A 23,238-nucleotide genomic window follows, 5' to 3' on the forward strand; every position below is an offset into this window, starting at 1 on the left:
GGGAAACCCACATTTGATGGGTGGCGGGTGCTAATTTCATACCCTGAGCATTAACCTTAAACAACCTCATCTGTTTGGGAGAACATTTAACTTGCTTTTAGATTAGATTAGATTCAACTTTATTGTCATTGTGCAGAGTACAGGTACAGAGCCAATTAAATACAGTAGACACACAGCGACACAGTGGACATTTTGTCTCGTAACTGCTGCTATTTCACAAAAATGTTGCCACAGTCACATAATTTTCATGAAATCAGACAATTGTTTACATGCAGTCATGTTCTACTTCTATTTCTCAGTCACTCTACCATGGTATTGGTGTTACAGTCCATCTCAGGCATGCGTCAATAAATATCAGTGTAAATATGTAATGTGGTGATGAAAGAATAAAACCATAAAAAGTAAGGAAACCTCTTTCAGAGAAGTGGAGAGCTAAAAGAGGTTTTGAAAATAAACTGACAGGAAGATTTGGAATTTAGCTTGTATTAGTGTTCATAATTTATTTTTTATCTATCCATATTTCCTCTTGTTTGTTCTTGTATGCAGAAAGGACCCCAGCTGTGTGTGTTTGTTATAAAGACCCTTGTTCAGTGTCATGGTTTGATTTCAAGTAGATGTTGCCTATTTCCTCAAAAATACAAAGGCAATAAGGAATAATCTTTATCAGATTAAACCCAACATAAATCAGTCCAATCTAAACTCGGTCTCCAATGTTACACAGTAATCTGCCCTCCTAAGCCATTACAAACTCCTAATTCCCTGGAAACCCAAACACAGTGTAAACTGTATATACACTCTGCAAATCTGCTTCCCTCATGCAGTAAACACACAGTGAGGTCATGCAGTGTAACAAGGCCTGGTCTGAACTTCGCTCTGGTGCCAGGCTTTACACCTCACAGATTACAGGCTGTTTTTATGGCCCCAGCTCAGAGGGACTTTCCACTCTTACTCTCCACAGGAAAGGTTGCGCTAGGGGAGAGAAACCCAGCAGGCAAACTGACTTCATACCCGTGATAGGGGCCCCAGCAACCCAGTTGTGGGAAGTGTGGAGCCAAGCTTTAACTGGTGTTTGTGACATGACGTGTGAGCCCAGGCATTGACAGGTTCTTCATATAAACTGTGAATACAATATTTGATGTTTTTTGCTTTGACAGCATGTTTTGTAACTGCTGACCTCATGTTGTATACTCCAGTTATTGGAGCCAAACAGTTGATGCTAATTTTGGTTTGATTAACACTAAATAAACAGATGTTATGTTGTAGATGTTCTGCACCTAAAGGGGTTTATTACAACTTACAATAAAGTAATATTTTTTTATGCTGAGATACCGAAAAACTAATATAAACAGAACTTCAGGCTACTAATTTATACCTTGTATACAATAACAACAAACTGCTGATGTCAAGAAATAAAATCGACACAATTTCTCGAGACCTTTCATCATTTATCTTATCCTGGATGGATGTAATTGCCGTGTGAGAGAGAGAAGTGAATGGATCTTCAATTTAGTCCCAGATTTTCTGCTAAAATATCTGAGGAAATGTAGAATTAATAAATGTAGAAACAAATGATGCAATTGTTGACATTCAGAAAAAGTATAGAGCTATATAATAAATAAAATAATAATATAAACATTAGTTATCTATATTAATAGTTAATATGAACTAACAATGAACAATACTTTACAGCATTTAGGTCAGTGTACGGTGCTTTTATGTTAAGCAAAAGTACATAAATAATGCAGTTCACACAAAACAATTACTTGAATACACCTCAGATGTTTTGACATTTTCATGAAAAGGCACATTTTGTTTAGGTCATATGATGTAACCCTAAGAAAACTTGATAACACTTTACAATAAGGTTGCATTTGTTAACATTAGTTGAAGCATTAGGTATAATGAACAAACAATGAACGATATATATATTTTTTTGCAGCATTTATTAATCTTTTTTTAGAGTTCAATGTTAGTTAAGGAATATTCCATGTTCCATTCAAGTACAAGTGTAAATCTGTATTACAGTGAGGCTCTTAACAATGGAAGGGAATGGGGCCAATCTGTAAACATTAAAATACTCACAATAGTATAGCCACAAGACGTAACCAATATGCGTGATAACATGATTTTAGTGTGATTAAATCACTTACTGACCTTTTCTGAGTAATGTCATATCCAAATTTACAGTACAACTTTGTTGCTATGACGCCGTATTGCCATTTTCCTGGTAATTTAGTAGTCTGTTGCAAAAACAACCAATTAAACAAGTTTACAGCTCAAATAATACACAAATGTTAACAGAAAAATGTATGTAAGTGCTTTTATAAAATTATAAACTTCACATTTCTGCTTTTAAACCCTGCAAAAATTTTAAGTGCCTCACTGTAACCTAGATTTTTGCTTTTTTCAAAGCAAATGAGGGACAAGTCAAAATTATATTTTGTGGTAAACATCATTATGCCACAAATGCTGTCGATTGAGCGTATTTTGTATTGAACCTGGAATATTCCTTTAACTGAAACCTCCTTGCACAGAAAAAATAAATAAAATAATAATAATTAAAAAAATTTTTTTACCTTTAATAATATGTTTGAATCTTTTTTTTTTAATAAATGATTAAGTTGGAGTCACGTGACGTCATGCGAGGTTCGGACGTGTGAACAGCGAGCTCTGCACACTTTGCTAGTTTTAACACTACTAATGTCATAAACCGGTGAGATTCGATACACTCTGTTCCATAAGTGTTCTAGGAGGACAATATGTCAAAGAATTAAAAATCCTCAGTGTCTGGAGACATTAAAAGACACTTACATGCTCAAGCTGACACCCCCACGCAGGCCCTGAGCCAGGGAGCCGATTTGGTCAGAGAAGTGTGGGAAATTCTGCGAGAAATGTTGAACATGTCGGCAATGCTGATGCAGTTCATTGCTGACTTGGAGGATCTTGCTGTAATACGTCGATCGATCACTGTCATGGAGACGAAATTCACTGAGGTGGTTACAAGAGTGGGGGATGTTGAGAAACGGATCGATTATCTGGAGTCATCGGAGAGGGAATTATCTGCTAATCCGCTAGTGACCAAAGTGGATTTGGAGCATGTCTGGGAGAAATTGGAGGACTTGGAGAACTGTAGCTGGTGGAATAACGTCTGTACTGTTGGAATTCCTGAGGCCAAAGAGGTTCAGGATATGGTGAAATTCCTGGATGGGCTCTTTCCGAGTCTGCTCAACATAACAGGCCATAAGCTTGAAATCGAGCGAGCTCACAGAGTCCCGGCTCGGCGATCCACTGAGGAAGACAGGCCCCAATCAATTCAGGCCAAATTTCTGAGATCATCCGATAAAGATCTTGTGTTATGCGAGGCGAGGAATAAAGGAAGGCTTTCTTGGAAGAACCACAGCATTTTCTTGTTCCCAGATTTTGCAAATTCGACGAGAGGAACGTGATCGATTCAAGGAATGCAAGAAACTCTTACATCAACGGAAGGTCACTTTTGCACTGATGTTCCTGGCCAAATTGAGAATAGATGCTAAGGATGGCCCCAGCAAGCGATGTCCTTTCAATGGAGTAAGTTATTTTGTGGTACTCACATTGCAGCCGAGTGGACCGACTCACTGAACATTCATTTGACTGTCTGAGGAATCTGAACGCCTTTTTTGTGCCGGTTCCGCCTAGCGGCTGGAGTTTGTTTTGTGGAGGAACACACCTTCGGGACAGTTATGTGGATGAATCTACTCTTTCTTTGTGTTTATTCCGCCTATTTGCTGGAGTTTGTTTTATAGATTATATTTGTTGTGTAATTCTTCCTCACAAAATTTTTATAGAAACACCGGACTTGAGCAATCTGATGGCAAAGTTGTCATCAGGGCTCTCGTAAGCGTACATGGACTGTTTGAGTTTGGGGGAGATGGACGCCAGTTGGTGCTGTCATGCGCGGGATTAATGCGCACGTTTTTCTTTTTTCTGTTTGTTTGGTTCGGGGGGATGTTTGGGGTTTGATTTTTGTACTTATGTTGGAATGTGGTCTTTATAATTTTGTTTTTGACACACATTCTATTTTTTCTAATATGTTAAAATGTCAAATGTTAATATGAGTGGAATGTCTCTCTCCATGTAGAATGTGAATGGGTTGGGGCACCCCATAAAAAGAAGGAAGTTTATTTCTCTTCTTAAGCATAAGAAATATGATATAGTGTTTCTAAAAGAAACACATCTTTCCCCGCAGGAAGCTGAAAATTTTGAGAAGATATGGGGTGGACATATTTTCTTTAGTGCTGGCTCAAGTAAGAAGGGGAGTCATTACACTAATAAGTAAGCATTTACATTTCAAATGTCTCAAACAGTTTAAAGATAAATTAGGAAGAGTCATTATTGTTTTAGCAGAAATTCAGGGGCAAAGTCTTATTTTGGCTAATATTTATGCACCATTGTGGCTTGGGAGGCACTTAAGGCAGTTCTTAGGGGCCGGATCATACAGTATGTCTCATTCACCAAAAAATCCAAAGCACAAGAACTTGTGAAATTGGAAGGGAATATTAAAAGTGCCACGGCAGAGCTGAAGCAGCGAATGTCATCTGATGGTCTCAGAGAATTGACCCGATTGAAATACAGATATAATACTATTTTGTTGCTGAAGGTGGAGTTTTGGCTATTCAGGGCAAGACAGTCATACTTTGAGATGGGGGACAATGAAGGATAATTTCTGGCTAGATATATAAAATAAAGAGAGTCTTTTTCTACCATTCCTTCAGTGAAATCTGCTGGTGGTGAAATATTTACCTCAGCCATTGATATTAATAATGCTGTTAAAGAATTATATCTTGATCTCTATAGTTCCACGTCTTCGTCTACTGATGAGGATATTGCAAACTTCCTAAACTGACGGCTGAGCAAAACAATTCTCTTGATTCTGAGATAACCTCGGAGGAGCTTGGCTAGGTAATTAAGGCCTTGCCTACAGGGATCTGCAGGGCCAGATGGCTTTGCCGCTGTGTTTTTTAGAACTTATGCTACAGAATTTGCTCCACTTTTGCTAGAAGTTAATACGGAATCATTAAAGAATGGAAAGCTTCCACTAACCATGACACAAGCCCGGATCAGACTGATTCTTAAAAAGGACAAAGATCCGAGCGAGTTACCATTGTAAGAGTTACCGTCCAATTTCCCTGATCCAGCTAGACGTTAAAATATTGTCAAAAATTTTGGCTAACCAATTAAGTAAAGTTATGACATCTCATATACATATAGATCAGGTGGGTTTATTCAGGGCTGTAGCTCTTCTGATAACATTAGGCATTTCGTCAATATCATGCGGTCAGTGGCGAATGATCAGACTCCGGTCCCTGCTGTCTCACTTGATGCCGAAAAGGCATTTGATATGGTAGAGTGGGATTATCTTTTTAAGATTTGGGAAATGTACAGGTTCAGGAATACTTTTATTGGTTGGATTAAGTTACTTTATAGACACCCGGTAGCACTCTATGCCCTGCCTCCACAGAATTATTAATTCCTTTTCTAAGTTCTCGGGATACAGAGTTAATTGGTCTAAATCCGAAGCTTTGGCTCTGACAGCGTACTGCCCGGTAACAGCTTCTCAGCTGGGCACCTTCCAGTGGCCCAAACAGGGCATTAAGTATTGGGTATTTTTATTCCCAGCAAATTTGTGTGATTTTGTTAATTTTGACTCTTTCATAAAAAGGTTTTCGAGCAATGTGGGCAGGTGGGCTTCATTACATTTATCTATGATTGGGAAGGTTAATGTTATTAAAATGAATTGTATTCCAAAAATCAACTACCTGCTACAGTCTCTCCATATCGATGTCCCTCTCTCTTATTTCAAGCAATTTGATAGCATAGCGAAGTCCTTCATTTGGAATGGCAAACGTCCCAGATTACATTTCAGTAAGTTGCATAGGCTGATTGACAAAGGTAGGCTAGGCCTACACAAGATTTTGTTTTATTATTATGCATTCGGTCTCAGACATTTGGCTCATTGGTTGCTTCCACCTGAGAGAGCCCCTCCCTGGTTTTGTACTGAACAGGAGTTTCTTGCCCCTATTGCAAAGTCTTTCTATCAAACTAATCAGAGAAGTTAAGTTACACTCAGTTATCTCGCATTTGCACTCTGTGTTATGTTTAATTCGGACATTTATTTAAATGTTGCCTCAAGCATATGGCTGAACCCAAAATGATGTATTAATAAGTCCCCTTTCTGCTGGTCAGAGTGGATTGTGAGGGAGGTTAATACACTCGGTGACCTATATGAGAGTGGAGTGTTGAGATCCTTTGAAAATTTGGTTCAACATTTTGGGATTCCCAGATCTCAGTTCTTTAGGTATTTACAGCTGCGCCACCTGCTCTGTACTATTTTTGGGAGTAGCATACTTCCCCCTAAAGTGGGAGATTCTCTGGGAGTGGCGATTACTGCTTTTGGAAAAAGTCATGAGGCATCAGTGTATTACTCCCTGCTAATTTAAACTTGGTATTTGATGAGGGAGTGTGGGCTAGGATTCTAAAAAAATGTCAAGTCTGCATCTAGAGATGCAAGGGTGCGTCTTATGCAATTCAAGATTTTACATAAATTCTATTGGATCCCCTCTAGATTGTTTAGGCTTGGTCTTAAATACACACCCACCTGCTGGTGATGCCAATCAGAAGATGGATACACAACCCATGTTTTTTTTGTTTTTTGGTAAGATCTTGGTTTTGGTTGAAGGTTCAGAGTTTTGTTTGTGACGTATTGGGCACTCAAATTTCATTTTGCTACAGATTCTGTATTTTAGGCGATGGGGTGGTGATCAATACTGGGAATAAACACATAAAAAATAGGGTTCTAACCAGTGTTACGATCGCCAGACAAGCCGTTTTAAGAGGATGGAAGTCGGATGGAGCACCCCCATTTTAGGAGTGGTACACAGAGATGGGGAGGGTGGCGCTTTCAAGGAAGCATCATCTAGAAGAATGGGGAACTTGGATGCATTTGTTGGGAAATGGGGCAAGTATTTAGTGTTCTTGGAGGGCTGTCGGGGGACAGTGGAGAGAGAGGTATAGTTATAAATGTGTGATTATTATATATATTTTGTTTTTAGTCTGTGTGTATATACACATGGGGGTGGTAAATGTTGATTCTGTGTATATATGTTTTGCTTTTCTTTGTTTATTGTATGAATCAATAAAAATATTAATCACAATAAATTATTAAGTTGTGTAGACTCTCATGAACTTAAGTATTTTAAAACCTTTTACTTGATGGATACACCACATGACATTTTAAAGGTTATATTTATTTATTTCATTATTATTATTATTTTGTGTAAACAAATGCTATAAATGTTTCTCAAACAATCATGAAATCAAATTAGACACAAATATTACATGTATGTGAACTTGGCATGTTTTTTTTAAAAAAAAAACAGATTTCTCATTTTATCACCTTTGACAATCTTATTTTTCAGTAACACATTTATTAATGTTGGTAAATGTTAATGTATATATACATACATATACACGTACAATGTATTATATTAAATAACAACTTACTAACATTAGTTAATGCATTATGAAATAACATTAACTAAAATGAACAATGAACAAGTTCATGGTACCTAATGCATTTACTAATGTTAACAAAAACAACCTTGTTGTAAAGTGTTAGTGAAATCTCTGACCTGTTCAGTGTTTTTAGTGTGATTTTAGGAGAAAAATCATAGGAGCAGACATGGTGAAATATGTAATTATAACTAATAATAATAATAAAAAAATGTAAAGTACTTTACTCCTATCCAAGTTTAATTATACTTTTATTTGCAGAGAGCATTTGAAGGTTGATTCCCAACAAAATCACTGTGGTATCAGCTGTGATATCATAATCACTGTGGCGCTGTGAAAACCAGTCTGACATAAATAAACATTGACCAACCAATGGTGTGAGTTTTGGGATGGGACTATCTTTTTTGTCAACCAATTGCAGATGAGGAGAACATTCAAACCATGTTTGACCAGACATTTATTTATTTATTTATTTGTAATTCTGCTTCCACTTTAAGCAAAAATGTCCATTTCATCTCCATTTAGTCTCATTACTGTCTAGGAGAAACAAGTGAGATATTAAAGAGACCTAATTTGTGATTTTTCTTTCTATGAGAGTGACCCATGTTCTGTCCTCTTTTCCCACAGACGGTGTCTCCTTCATGCCCTATTCTCCAACTTTGAGCATGTGTTTCTCATCTCGTCATGGCTTATTAACTGAAGGTGAGTCTGACACTGATTGAATTGCACTCGGCTCTCTCTGAGTCCGTCCAAATCGCAAGCATATGGGTTCATGAATTATCGGCTAACTCTAGCTGTGAATCAGAGTCTCTGAGATGATTATGACCCAAGCAGCTAAGCCAGTGTTGTGGTTCCAATAATCAACTCAGCGGTGGTAAGAGTGATATTAGGGAGGTTTAATGAAGTATTGCTGTTCTATTGGGTTATTAAGTGATGTTGTGTGTCAAGGCTATTAACCTTGAGATAATGCTGAATTAGAGAGGTAAACCCAGGCTGGAATTTGAATAAATTTTGGGCCTTGGAACTTCTTCCACCACTTTCCAGAGAGCATTTATCTTCATATTAAGAGAGAAAAAAAATAAACAGCCTGTCCTGATCATTGGCGGGGGGGGGGGGGGGGGGGAGAGACAGATACAGAATGCTAATTAGGTGGTGAAGACGATGGTATGCTAATGATTTTTAGGGTTTCTTACTTTCTAATCTGAGCCACTGTGGTGTTTTATAACCACTCAGCTTTTTCAGACCTCGCTATGGCTCGGATCTCAGATCTAAACCACTGTCGCCCTGTTGAGGTGCATTCCACAGTCAACAACCACAGTAAAAGGCCAATTTGTCTGACGTGGCACCCTCAGGAGGGTTGATATGGCAGCTTAGAGAAACCGTAGCAGGGAACAAACACTCATATATGTTTTCTCATCCCTGTATCACGGAAATGGCAGGCGTAGAAAAATGTTGCACAGAGTTACAATCACAGCTGGTCTGCCAAACAATCTCAATGTTGGTCCCCATTAAACTGGTTTAGATGGCTGATTTGCCACTTGGTCTCTGGAATGCCAGTGTAATCTGTTGGATTCAGTAATCTAATTAGTCTGAATACAAAGTAGAGGTCACGCAAAGCTCAAAAGCAGTCACACTTTTTACTGAGACAGTGAGTTCAAGGCTCTTGCAGCTCAGGGGCACGTTCAGGCATGATTTCATGATGAAAACTTGTCCTTTGTTGGCCTGCGGGAAGTCTTTCATTTGTGTGGTCCAAAATATATTTCCTTTCCTGTGTTTCAGAAGAAAGCTCCCTGTGTTCTTTTGACCCTAGTGACTGAAGACATGTGTCTAGACTCCTTTGTGTACTTTATGCGACTCAGAGGGTCACACTATCCTGACGTTGACCAAAACCTATGTTTATAGGGTCTAAAGGTTTTATCTTTGACCTTGTCTTGATCATATGTGTAGTATGCAATGGCAGTTACACAATCAAATGTTCTTTGACTCCATCTCACTCCTGTTCACCAAAAAATACAAATTCTGTCATCATAGTGACTTAAATTTTGGTCTATCCATCACAAAAAGCTATTGTTTGACTTCAGAACACTTGGAATTTAGCTCACAAGTCATATGGATTACTTTTACTGTAATGTTATGGTGCTTTTGTTCCATTTTGGATGCTTGAGAGCTTCAATTTATTGTAATTAGGGCTGTCAGTCGATACACAATCAAATCGGCTGTCATATTAATTACAGTAAATTTTATGTCGATCATAATAATTATAATTAATAATAATTGTATTTATCACACATTATATGTTTGCACATATACAGTGAAATTCTTTTTTTTTCTTCACATATCGCAGCTAAGCTGGGGTCAGAGTGCAGGGTCAGCCATGATACAGTGCCCCTGGAGCAGACAGGGTCAAGGGCCTTGCTCAAGGGCCCAACAGTGGCATCTTGGCAGTGCTGGGGCTTGAACCCCCAATCTTCTGATCAGTAACCCAGAGCCTTAACCACTGAGCCATCCAAAATAATTTAGATAATTCAAATGCATTACATCATTGTAGCAGACGTGTAAAGCATTGGTAAGACAATACAAAAAGTGGCTTTAAATGGCAATATACAGTATATTTTTTTCTTTAATTTTTTTCTTCTTCATATTATTGAATATAAGCCTATCATTGGCCTAAAGTCCACAGCAAACCCTTTTGCAACTGAATTTATTCATCTGTCCAAGACAGATTTACTATAATGTCTTTATAATGTATACATGCATCAGACGGACACTTTTTGGAGTGTCTTACTTTGGTTGTGTCACGTCATAAACAGCAGTTTGAGGTTACGGTTTCAAATTAAATGTAGTTTAAAACTTTGAAAAATACATCTCGAGATCCCTGCATTTGGAATTGCACTCTGTTCAGCTGTGTTTGAATGCAAGAATGTGTTCTCACCTTGTGCTCTCACCAGTGTTAAGTGCCCATTGTACAAAGTTGCCATGGTTTGTTCCTATCAGGTAGCAGATGCCCTAACCCCACCCCCACCCTAATCCTAGCCAAATGGTGTCAGGAACAGCAGAGGCAGGACCCAAATGCAGAGAGAAAAAGGGAATTTATTTAACCAAAAACAGAACCAAACATAAACAACCCCACATGGGAAAAATACAATCCAGTCAGGCACCCTTTGAAGCTGGGCTGGAGCAGAGGCAGAGGCACTGTAACCAGGACCAACTGGAACTGAACAGGACCGAACTGGAACTAGGAAAAACTAGACCGACATACACATGAAACAAAACGAACTCGCACTGGACAGCACACACAAAGAGACTAAAATAGGGAGAGAAATCAAACAGGTTAACAAGCAGGGCAGGTGTGACCAATGGACTAATAATAAGCAAACAAGGAGGCAGGGTATGAGGTAAGACAATTTAGACGAGAGAATGCACTGCAACACTAACAAAGCAATGACATGCATTCTCCCACTAGACAAAGCCTGAGCGTACATCGCGAAGAAAAACACCTGTGATGCACACAACAGGCAACAAAACAAGACAGGACACCTGTGCGAGAGTTCAGCCACTCACAAACCTGACACCTCAGACCGAAGTGACCAAAACTCTGCACAACATGAAGACAGCTCGCGACCCCTGCGTGCAGTGCAAAGTGAGCACAATGCATGGTCGGGAGAGACAGACAGAGATTATTGACGTGAGTGAATCCCGCCAAGGTGACATAAGCGCAGTGCACTCACGCCAATACAAGACAAGACATGGAACATGAGTGTCCGGATCCCGACACCAAAACCGAAACCGAACCAGACAGGGAAGTCAGGATCCAGACACCATGCTCCGGACATGAGACACGAGACCGACCAAAAAGCACACAGCAGGGAAACCACAACCAAAGCCGTGCGCTCACACAAAGACAGAAGACAAAACACAAGGCAGACACAGAAAAATGATGCCATGACCCTGTCACACATGTTGGGCCTCATGTATTCAGATAGAAGACAAAGGCAGGCCTAACACTGTTGTAAAACCTAACTCAGCCCCCACATACCAAGTTGTAAATCTTACTGAAAAAAACCACGCCAAAATCAAACAAAGGGAGTCCAAAACAGACTACAAATCCCATGAAGCCTTGCTCACTAAAGGATCAAACTCTCAACTCCTATTGGATGAGGCACACAACAGAACGCACCTCAACCATGACATCAACAGGAGTAGAAATACCTCTGAAATGCTTCCGGGATTTGCTTCCAGCAACTTTGCTCGCTGTGGGTAGACACAGCTCATCGCTGCTCTCAGGTGCAACCTCGTGGTACAAGGAAGTAACGTCTGACTTGAAACTGTGGCCATACAATCTCCATCTCGCTGGACGAGTTGAGATTACTCTGTGTTCAACCGAACACTCTTAACGGATCTGAAGGAGACCACCGAGCAATCCACATCTTCATCCGTTTGCCTGCAGAAGTGAAGAGATTAAAGATTTCTCTTCCATCTTCAATCAAGTCGACGTTTCTGATTTCTCCGCCAGCCCGCCGAGAATCAGCAGCCGTACCACCCGCCGATAGAGCGAGGAAACGGCCTCTCATCATCACCCAAGCCTCGAGGAACCGAGTCTGAGTTAAAGGACGGATGAACACACATTCTGCATCCTCATACGATTCAAGTAAGAGGTTTACGTCTGGGCAGAGATAGAATATTATAGTGTGTTATTCTTGAGTTTCAAGGTTTTTGCTTGCGCAGTTTACGGACTGCCATGTCCGCTCATTATTAATACTCAGGGTATTAATTATCACAAATTTGATTTGCTGTATTGTGGTCCAACCTCATTGGACTGTTGTGCATTTCCGTGCATTTAATTAATGTTTCATCGATGTTAACAATTAACGATTATCTTTGATAATTGTTGATTTAAAGGATTAGAAAAAGCTAACATTGATTCTCGTCAATGTTCTATTGATTTTAATAATTAATAATTGTCTTTGATAATTATTAATTATTGCTAATACCAAAACCCGCTACTAAACGTAGCGCACAACATTTACTGGAGCCCCATATGAGGTTTTAATGAGTTAGATTCAATTAATTAATTTAAATATTAATTAATAACTAAAGAAATAATTATTAATTATTTCTGATAGTAACACTGATCTAAACAACCAGTAAAGCCCTACACACAAAAAGCCAGACTGACAGAGTGACAGGATCATGATAAATGGAGCCTGTAAAGCAGAGGAGTCTGCCAGGAACAACGGATGGCACCTTTCTCCCATTACAGAGTTAAGCGAGCCTAAGAGTGGTTTGCTGTCTGTTGCCTAAACAGCTGCAGTTTCACTTACTGCCCCCTGCTGAAAACAGGTGGTACTTCAAGCTTGAATTGCTGTGATGGTATGAAATATTCCTTGTTATGGTCCGGGGACATGTGCATTAATTCTTAACATTTTTTTTTTGTGTGTGTGTTTTTATTTCTTTCTTTTATGTGCTATTTTTATATAAATAATCGCACTGAATTAATGTGTTAAATCGACTGCCCTAATTGTAATTGTATAGAAAAGGGTGACCAGAACATTCTTTAAAACATCTGCTTTAGTGTTCGACAGAAAAAAAAAAGTAATACTGTTTGGAACAACAACTTGAGGGTCAGTAATTTACATAATTGCAACCCACATGAAAGGTTAGACTTTCTTCTTTGAGATATTTTCCAGGAAACCAAGCAAGCTGATACCTGTAGTCTTTCACATCTATTGTTCTATTTGGTTTTATGAGAACTTCAAAGGGAGTTGTCCATTTCAGATATACTTAAGAAAGCCTTTAAAAACATGATTATAACAAGCACCAAAGACTTTAAGGGACTGTCCTAACTCTCCAAACACCCCTTTGTGATAACATCAGCTCACAAACCCATATTACTTGCAGGCCCATAAAGTCAAAAACCACTCCCTCCTGTTTTGCTGGGGCCTAATTGTCTTGTAATAACCCTCTTCGGTGTCTGACCTTGCTCTGGAAACCTCTTGGGTCTACAGTTCTGGGATAGACTGCTCTACAGACTTGGATTGGACTCCAGTTTTGGGAAAGTTTTGTAACTGTGGAGTTTTAATAGCTGAAATGGGTGTTTTAAAAGCCTGCTTTTGAGCTGCAGATTGCTGGGTGTTGTCTTGTGATTCTGAGGGTAGGCAGACCTGTGCAAGGGTGATGGATGCATGCACGGGAATAAACAGACGATAGAAGAGACAAGAATAAATTAGTAGAGGTGGTAGACTTTAGAAAAGGGAAACATGAACAAGCCCTATGATGCAGGCGCTGCTATTTGTGTTCTGCTGTTGCTGTGTCTTGGTCTTATTTACACTATGTGCAAGAATGACACACCGGCTTTAAAACAAGTGCAGCATTTATAGTTTTCTATGCAGCATGTCTTTCAGACTTTATTCATTCCTAACAGAAGAGTTTACATGTGGCAAAGTGTTTGGTTAGTCAACCAATACACACCAAAAGAAAGAATGAATGAAAGAAAAATATTCAGAGATTATGAAGTTTGTCAGGTTAAAAATGTTGAAAGAGTTGTTCCAAACCCTTATGCATTTCTTTTTTTCTGTGGAACAGAAAGGTAAATGTTAAGCAGAATGTTACATTTACATTTATGCATTTAGCAGATGCTTTCATCCAAAGCAACTTACAGTGCACTTACTACAAGGACAATCCACCTGGAGCAACCTGGAGTTAAGTGCCTTGCTCAAGGACACAATGGTGGTGGCTGTGGGGATCAAACCAGCAACTTTCTGATTACCACCTATGAGCTTTAGCCCACTACCACACCAGAATTGTTTGTGTGACCATGTTAGGGACTGATAGCCTCTGTCACCATTCATTTTCATTGCACAGGAAAAAAGATGCAATGAAAGTGAATGGTGACATACATAACTGTCTTTTAAAATGTTGTTTAATATTTTCATATTCTAAATATTAATTTCATGCTTATATAAACTGTAATTTAAAGGAATAATTCACCCAAAAATGAAAATTCTCTCATCATTTACTCATCCTTATGCTATCCCGGATGTGTATGACTTTCATTCTTCAGCAGAACACAAATGAAGATTTTTAGAAGAATATCTCAGCTCTATTGGTCCATACAATTCAAGTGAATGGGTGCCAACATTTTGAAGCTCCAAATATCACATAAATCAGCATAAAAGTAATCCATATGGCTTCAGTGGTTAAACCAATGTCTCCAGAAGATAAGTGTGGGTGAGAAACAGATCATTTTAACATTCTTCTTCTTGTGTTTTTTGATGATTCACATTCTTCATGTATACGACCCCTACTGGGCAGGGAGAAGAATTTCTAGTTCAAATTGATTTAAATATTGATCTGTTTCTCACCCACACCTGTAATATCAATTCTGAAGAGATGGATTTAACCACTGGAGTCATATGGATAACTTTTATGCTGCTTTTATGTGATTTTTGAAGTGTAACATTTTTGCCTCCCATTCACTTGCATTGTATGGACCTACAGAGCTAAAAATCATAATTTGAGTTCTGCAGAAGAAAGTCATACATACACTATATTGCCAAAAGTATTCATTCATCTGCCTTTAGACGCATATGAACTTAAGTGACATCCCATTCTTAATCCATAGGGTTTAATATGACGTCGGCCCACCCTTTGCAGCTATAACAGCTTCAACTCTTCTGGGAAGGCTTTCCACAAGGTTTAGGAGTGTGTTTATGGGAATTTTTGACCATTCTTCCAGAAGCGCATTTGTGAGGTCAGACACTGATGTTGGACGAGAAGGCCTGGCTCGCAGTCTTCGCTCTAATTCATCCCAAAGGTGCTCTATCGGGTTGAGGTCAGGACTCTGTGCAGGCCAGTCAAGTTCTTCCACACCAAACTCGCTCATCCATGTCTTTATGGACCTTGCTTTGTGCACTGGTGTGCAGTCATGTTGGAACAGGAAGGGGCCATCCCCAACTGTTCCCACAAAGTTGGGAGCATGGAATTGTCCAAAATCTCTTGGTATGCTGAAGCATTCAGAGTTCATTTCACTGGAACTAAGGGGCCAAGCCCAGCTCCTGAAAAACAACCCCACACCATAATCCCCCCTCCACCAAACTTCACAGTTGGCACAATGCAGTCAGACAAGTACCATTCTCCTGGCAACCGCCAAACCCAGACTCGTCCATCAGATTGCCAGATGGAGAAGCGTGATTCGTCACTCCAGAGAACGCGTCTCCACTGCTCTAGAGTCCAGTGGCGGTGTGCTTTACATCACTGCATTCGACGCTTTGCATTGCACTTGGTGATGTATGGCTTGGATGCAGCTGCTCGGCCATGGAAACCCATTCCATGAAGCTCTCTACGCACTGTTCTTGAGCTAATCTGAAGGCCACATGAACTTTGGAGGTCTGTAGCGATTGACTCTGCAGAAAGTTGGTGACCTCTGCACACTATGCGCCTCAGCATCCGCTGACCCCGCTCTGTCATTTTACGTGGTCTACCACTTCGTGGCTGAGTTGCTGTCATTCCCAATCACTTCCACTTTGTTATAATACCACTGACAGTTGACTGTGGAATATTTAGTAGCGAGGAAATTTCACGACTGGACTTGTTGCACAGGTGGCATCCTATCACAGTACCACGCTGGAATTCACTGAGCTCCCGAGAGCGGCCCATTCTTTCACAAATGTTTGTAGAAGCAGTCTGCATGCCTAGGTGCTTCATTTTATACACCTGTGGCCATGGAAGTGATTGGAACACCTGAATTCAATTATTTGGATGGGTGAGCGAATACTTTTGGCAATATAGTGTATCTGGGATGGCATGAGGGTGAGTAAATGATGAGAGAATTTTCATTTTTGGGTGAACTATTCCTTTAACATTGACAATGATTAAATTGCATAAGGTCACCAAGTCCTTGCAATGTTGGTTGCTAGTCAGTGTTCTTACTCGACTTCAGTATCCAACTGTATGAGGAGGCGGATCATGTTAAATCAAATCGCCAATGCTTTTTGAAAAACGTTTTTTGTGGCTGCAAATAACAAATTGTGAAGACCCCTTCATTGTGTCTTATTACATGGCTCTCTGGAATACTCGATTCTAATTGATTTATCGTGCAATCCAGCTCCAAAAATTCAAATATTCCTGAATAATGGTGGCACATTTTGGGATAAAGTGATATTTCACCAGTCATCCGGGTATTAATAAATGTGTATAAATGTGATTCAAGATGGTGGCGCGGTAGCACGCAGTGGCCACTATGGATTCAAAATGGTGCTATTTTTTGTTTCTTAGCCCGACTTTTACGGCACATGGACATCGGAGCAACCGGTGTTCGTGTTTACCATCGCCAGACACTGCTCAAAGACAAGAATCATGCAACAACCAAGCTGCATGATGATCTGCAGGAGAAGCTACGCGACCTCGGCTTGCTGCAGAGGCCAGGCCCCCAGTCCTCGGCGTCACCTGATGCCGGTGGCTGGGGAGGGGACGTCGTAAGTGGTGTGCGAGGAAGCAGAAGCGTGGCAAGAGGGCGGGGGTCCATGCTAGGCTAAAAACAAATCCTAGCCGGCCGGCTCTCCCGTCTATCCTGCTCTCAAATGTTTGCTCCCTGGACAATAAACTGGACTACATCTGACATCCAGCAGACTACGCGGCATGAGTTTAGAGACTGCTGTGTCTTTGTTTTCACGGAGACGTGGCTCAGCGACAGAGTTCCGGACGCCGCCATTCAGCTAGACGGGCTCGCCTCGTTTTGTGCCGACAGAAATGCAGCTCTGTGCGGTAAAACTCACGGTGGTGGCTTGTGTGTTTACATCAACACGGAATGGTGCTAGAACTCTATGCTAGTCTCTAGCTACTGCTCATCACTGGTGGAGTTTGTGACTGATAGGTACAGACATTTTTATTTACCATGGGAATTCACCACTGTCATTATAACCGGAGTTTACATTCCCCCCAGTGCTAATGCTAAGGAAGCGCTCTGTGAACTGTATGGGGCTATTAGCGAACTGCAGAATGCTCACCCTGACGGACTGTTTATTGTCGACGGAGATTTCAACCATGCAAATCTCAAGACAGTGCTCCCTAAATTCCATCAGTATGTGGACCTTGCAATGAGAAGGGCGAACACGCTGGATCTTGTTTACACAAACATCCCAGGCGCGTACCGGGCGGAGCCCTGCCCCCACCTCGGCTACTCAGACCACATCTCTGTTATGCTAATCCCAGCATACAGACCACTTGTCAGGTGCACAAAACCGCTTCTGAAGCAGGTGAAAATCTGGCCAGCAGGAGCCATCTCTGCTCTTCAGGACTGTTTTGAGTATACTGACTGGCACATGTTCAGGGAGGCTGCAACATATGGCGACTCTACCAGGAATACACAGCATCAGTGACCAGCTACATCAGCAAGTGCATTGATGATGTCACTTTCTCCAAGACCATCACCACACACTCCAACCAGAAGCCGTGGATGACTGCGGAGGTGCGTGCGCTGCTGAGGACACGCGACTCTGCCTTCAGAGCAGGCGACAAGGCGGCCCTAAGAACAGCGAGGGCCAAACTGTCCCGGGCCATCGGAGAGGCAAAGCGCGCACACGCCCAGAGAATCCACAGTCACTTCCAGGACAGCGGCGACACGTGGCACATGTGGTAGGGCATCCAGGCCATCACCAACTACAGGACAATATCAGTTGCCTGTGACAATGATGCCTCCCTTCCAGATGAGCTGAATGACTTCTATGCTTGGTTTGAGGCGCAGAACGACATGGCAGCGAGGAAGACCACCCCTCCTCCCAACAACCAGGTGCTATGTCTTACCACGGCTGATGTGAGGAAAACTCTACGTAGAGTCAACCCACGGAAGGCTGCTGGACCAGACAACATTCCTGGCAGAGTGCTCAGAGGATGTGCAGACCAGCTGGCGGATGTTCTTACCGACATCTTCAACATCTCTCTGAGCAGCGCCGTCTTTCCAATGTGCTTTAAGACCACCACCATCGTCCCCATGCCGAAGAAGTCTTCAGTGTCCTGCCTCAACGACTACCGTCCCGTCATGGGTCTAGTGAGGGGGGCAGCTGGGTCTTGACTGTAGATTTTCTCTTACATATCACTAATTTAAACTGTTAATTTACCATTTAACTGTTTTGCTACACAAATTCTTATTAAAGCACATTTTAAGTATTGATGTACATTTAACGATGACATAAACATTGTAATTTTGTCCCTAAACAGAACTCTGTTGAAAACTCAGTGTCACGTCTGACCTTATACAGGCCCTGAGGCCTTCTGAAGATGGAGAATAGTCCAAAAATGTTTAGAGACACATAGTAAACATGCTCGGTCACTTTACCAAATTTTTCAGTAGCATAACAGTAGCTCAGCTGTTTTCAAAACAGCATAGCTTTTCCTGTAGCCATGTATTTTAGGCTACGTCCATCTTTTACACATCATTTTCTCTACGTTTTAGGCTTCCGTCCACAGTGAGACGGCATTTTTGATAGCAAAAACAGAGCTTTTCTAAAACACTCTCCCATATGGATACATTTGAAAATGGCATCTTTGCATTGTAGTGTGGACTGGAAAAACGGAGATGTTGGAAAATGATGACGTATTTGTTGTCAAGTGTCGCAGCATGTGATCCATTCAACCCAAAACAATTAAGATGACAATTAAGGTAGCTTGGCTGTAGTATTTTAACTTATTTAAGTGTAGTTTGAACCTTGAGAAACTACATTTTCAAAGTAGTTCCCCCAGGTTGTTTTTCAACCAGTCTGGAAAATGTATGTGCATGTTGCTTTTAACCAATCCATGATTGTAAAACATGATTAATTGCTGTGTACGTAAAATCCAGTTTAATTACCAGCTTCATCTTTGAAGAACAATACACAAAGTTGTTCTCTTTTGTACAGCGAGGAGGTCAGACAAAACTGTTTACGTCACGTCTCTGTTATCAAGGTCTAGAGCTATTTATTTCACAGTTCACTCTGAGGACACAGCTGTGTGAAAAATTACCTTTCCCTCTCAGTCTTTCTCTTTGACCTGCTCGCAAAGCCTCTCAAAGCTCTATGAGTCAGGATTCATTTCATTCTATATCATCTCCTGTGGATAAACACACTCCACCTTCCTCAAGCCCCAACATGCAGATTCTGACCCACTTGTGTTCGGTCAACACCCTTATTTTTATAGATCATGCACATTATTTTGTGTAATGGCCCATTTCCACCAGGGCCCTTTGGTCACTCTGATTTATATTATCAAGCCCTTCCCCTAACCCTTTGAGACGACAGTCTCCTCACTGTGAGAATTTGCACGGCTGCTCTCGAAATATTGTCCCAGTAGCCATTAAAGAAGCGCTCTTGTATGGTGACCACAGTGGGTGATCTGACGAAAGAGTTAAACAATTTGATATTTAGCATAATAGCATTGGGGATCGACAACGGCCCAGGCCTAGGCGATGACCTCCGACCTCTGTCTTCAGGGACCAACTGGTAGGTAGCCGAGAAGGTCAAGAGGTGGCTAATCCAATACCGCAGCTAGCAGGAAAGGACACAGCAGACAGTGTTTACTGCTAGCATGCTCTGTAGCATTATATAAAAGGCCTGTAGCACTCTAACTGAATCAAGAGCAGGGCTAAGTGTGCTTTAGGTTGAGTCATCAGGGCACTCTTATGTGGTTAGTGTGTGTCGCTCATCTTGGGTCTTTTATCAGCCGTGACAGCTTCCTCCGCTCATGTTTGAGCATGCACATCATGTTTATAGGCATACAATGCATTCCAGAAATGATAAATATTCAGAAGACCTTTAATACAAATGGAGTCTGTGCAATTATTGTGTTGTGTGTAATGTGCTCTTAATTTGATCAGAAGTATACAGTAGATTAAATAAATCTGCTGTATCTGTCAGTGAATCTGTCTGGATATTTAGATTCTCTCATGCTCGTAAAACAGATAAAAGTGAATCATTTAATGCCACACAGAGAGACAAAAAAAGAAAAAAAGAAGAGATGATCTAGTTGTCACTTTTGTCTCAACTTGGTTCTAAATGATTTGTATGTACATTGTCAGTAGAAAGTTTGGACACACCGACTCATTCTTTATAATTACTATTTTCAGAATTTTAGAATAATAGGAAAATCATCAAAACTATGAAACAACACAAATGGATGCGTTGGAATTATGCAGTGACCAAAATGTTAAACAGATAAAGATTATCTTATGTTTTAGCTTCTTCAAAGAAGACACATTTTTTTATTCCATATTCTCACAAACATATCTAAATATTCTTAAATAATTCACAATAGTGATCATACTGGTTCTGTTGAAACCAAGTTCTACCTACAGTGCTCTAAATATCAGGGGTCGGGGGGTGACAGAGCTCCATTTCATAGCAAACAAACCTTAATATGGTTAATATATCTTAACCTGTCCTTACCATTATTATTATTTAAATAAATATTTTAGTGCCATTTTTCTCATGAGCCTCATTGACATAATAAGCTGTTGCTGGAATCATTAACCCTTAAATTAGGAGGAATTATACCCCCACCTCTTTAGTATTCCTCAACTCTCAACTCAAATAATTTGGTAATTATAATTACCAAATTATTCACGTATAGGTCATCAGTGACCCGATATACTGTAAGTAACATTGTCACAATATATATTAGCGTTTCAATACATTTTATTTTTATGATTATTTCATAAGTATTTAAGTTCTCTATGATAGTATATATATATATATATATTTCTTTGTTTATTACAAGACACATACGTTTTTTATTCATAGAAACGACAATTAAATAATGTTGATTTTCTGTGCAAAATTGCTGAATTATCAGTATCCCATATATCTGTACACATACATATCATACATGCTATTTGTTCCTCAAGGTTGCACTGTTGTTTCAGTAACTGACTTGATTTACATTTGACATTGCTATTTGACGAAAAAGCAACGTGGAAGGAAACTATAGCAAATGCAACACATGAACAGTATGATATAGCTATAGTTGAATGGTAAGTTATACATCTATATAGCTTTGACCTGAGACAGTGTATAGGCCAATGTGTACTGTAGCGCAGTATGTGTTTGACAGTCAGGTGAATCTTATTATATAATTTGTTGTATCATCTCTTTGATATATGAAAAAATGTTACAGGCTTCACTCCTGTTTATCTGAGGAAATGCAAGCTGTCCTCTGGGAACTTGGTTTCTTTGATTGTTTTTTCTCCTCACTAGAACACATTAACTATGTTTCCATCCAAGGGTTTTTTTTGTGACAAAAGTTGTAGCTCATCAAATAGTTTACAAATATAGCTGATGGAAATGCAAATTATCACAAAAATTTCACAAATGTCGACATAAGATTTTTCTATTTAGCTCTAGCGCATAAACTCTATGTCGATACTTCAGATGTTGCAAAAAACTGGTTTGGAAACACTTTTTATGAAGAAAATTGGCATTAATGCAAAAATATAGTGTCACATGACAGAATTTACCCCAATCGTTAGCCTGTCTTAATCATGACAACAAGGTATACATACTTAAAAGCCAATTTATTGTATGTGAAGCATTACTCGCACTGTTATGGATTGGTCTTACCGGCAGACCTGCACAGATCCTCTGCTGCAAACACATCTGCGTCATGACACTTCCAGAAGTGCCAACATAAATATCTCGTATTATGCACCTATTACTGACAAGTGCACGGAGAACAAATGAATGGCCACTCCTTGCCATTAAATTAATCGAGGTAGCCATCCGTTTATTTATTAAATTTGCTTTTCCACACCATTCAAAATAACAGACGGCAGTCATGCTGTTAGCCCACAATACAAAAAACATATTATTTCTGTGTACAAAGATGTTTTAAATTAAAAATAATTACATTATAATAGGAGAAAAGCATCAGTGTGTTTTTTTGGAAAACTAACATACAGCTCAATTCTATACAATTATTGTTTAGCTTACTTTGAAAAAATGCTGGCAAAATTCCCTGTATTAAAAAAATAAATAAAAATAAATAAATAAAAATACCAAATGAAAAAAAAAATATATTGTTAGGCTTATATACTTTTCTTTCACAAACTTAAATTAGCTTTATCCTGTAGACGAAAAAGTCGGCTGAATGACATTCTCAGAATGTTCTACACATTTTTCAAGACTATAAACAATCAAAATTAATTTTAGATGACAATCAAGGTCAGTTGGTTGTTAAAAGTTGCTGGACAAATATGCGGGACATAATGCAGTTGTGATGGCAATGCTTTAGATTAGATGATTTTAAAAATAGCCTATTGAATATCAGGATTGTATCGTATATGTAAACCTTGATTTTACACTGCATCGATTTTTCTTTAACAGTTGTGCACACGGCATATACACATCGATAGATGGTCCTTAAACTAAGATTGAAAGTTTCCCCCACTACTTAGTGCAGGTTGCCAACTTGAACAGGGCCATGACGATTTGCTTTCGGGTGGGAACCGGTGGCAACCTGCAATAGGCGCAACATCAGCACCAATATTACAGTCCTATCAGAAGGGTAACAGCTCCCTTTAGATTGCAATTCCTCGTCTTCTGATTGCATTTATTCATGAAATTAAAATGACAGTAAGCTGGCTAATTTCAGTGAATTGTCTCAATATTTTCCACACCTTACCAAAACTTCGGGGTGGGGGCGGTGGAGATTAGGGACATCTGGGAGGCA

General features: G+C 39.9%; 1 long non-coding RNA gene across 1 annotated transcript in view; it reads left to right on the plus strand.

The window, feature by feature from the left end:
• The window catches only part of LOC127452733 (uncharacterized), a 123,134-nt gene that overhangs the window by 59,811 nt on the left and 40,085 nt on the right, over positions 1 to 23,238 (plus strand). Inside the window, exon 3 of the long non-coding RNA XR_007899305.1 lies at positions 8,176 to 8,250. This is a non-coding gene — a long non-coding RNA (uncharacterized LOC127452733). The remainder of the gene's footprint in view (positions 1 to 8,175; positions 8,251 to 23,238) is intronic.

The sequence above is a fragment of the Myxocyprinus asiaticus genome, chromosome 15 (assembly GCF_019703515.2).
Source record: "Myxocyprinus asiaticus isolate MX2 ecotype Aquarium Trade chromosome 15, UBuf_Myxa_2, whole genome shotgun sequence".
Classification (NCBI taxonomy): domain Eukaryota; kingdom Metazoa; phylum Chordata; class Actinopteri; order Cypriniformes; family Catostomidae; genus Myxocyprinus; species Myxocyprinus asiaticus.